We start from the raw sequence: 955 nt of genomic DNA, 5'->3' as shown, positions 1-955 counted from the left end.
TTTTGAAAAATCGTTTCACGTGTTTCAGCGTTTTTTTTTAATGTTGGAAGTTGTCGAAATATTTGACCGTCCCGGTACATAATTGACACCCTGTATATACGGTTTCGGCAGTACAACAGGCTGTATCAGATTTGTCGACATAGTTTGCGCAGTCTTCGCTCCAGCTTCTGAAGTCGCAGGTTGTTTGCGTTCGGAACAATCTCTCGCCAGGTGTTCCGTCGAGCCGCATACAAAGCAGGTTCTTCTCGCCGTCGAAACCGACGCTGTTGAACGCTTGCAGTATTTAGAGATGTGTCCCGCCTCGTTGCACTTATGTCATTTCACTGTTCTGCCTCCTGCTGACGTCGCCTCTGTCTTCACACCGGATGATTTCGTGGTTTCTTTTTTCTGCTTATGATCACTGAATTTCCCTGATTGGAGACTAATCTTCTCAAACGATTTCAGCAACTCTACCCTTGACCGGAAGTCCGTAATGCGCGCCTGGTTCTGTAAACGCATATCGGCAATGCCATCTACCAGGTATGTAAATATAAAACCGGAATTTTTTAATAGAAAATACACGTTTATTGCATAAAAATGATAAAAAATATTTTATTCGAAGTATTGCCTATTGCTAGCTATACATTTTTCCCACCTGTCTGACAATTTGTGGATGCAACGCCAAAAAAATTGTTGCTTTTTTGAGCCAAACCAGTCATGTAGTCATTTTCGTACATCTTTGTAAGAAGTGAAGCACTGCTGAGCAAGTGCGTGTCCCATCGATGCAAATAAGTAGTAATCGGACGGAGCCAAGTCTGGTGAGTAAGCCGCATGCGAAAGTATTTCCCAACTAAACGCCTCAATCGTTCCCTTGAAAAGTTTTGCTGTGTGTGATGGTGCATTATCATGAAGCAAAATCACTTTGTGTTGCCTTTTTTGATATTCCGGTCGTTTTTCACGCAAAGCTTGATTCAAA

Source organism: Trachymyrmex cornetzi, unplaced genomic scaffold (assembly GCF_001594075.2).
Source record: "Trachymyrmex cornetzi isolate Tcor2-1 unplaced genomic scaffold, Tcor1.1 scaffold236, whole genome shotgun sequence".
Classification (NCBI taxonomy): Eukaryota; Metazoa; Arthropoda; class Insecta; order Hymenoptera; family Formicidae; genus Trachymyrmex; species Trachymyrmex cornetzi.
Note: the sequence above shows the minus strand (reverse complement) of the source record.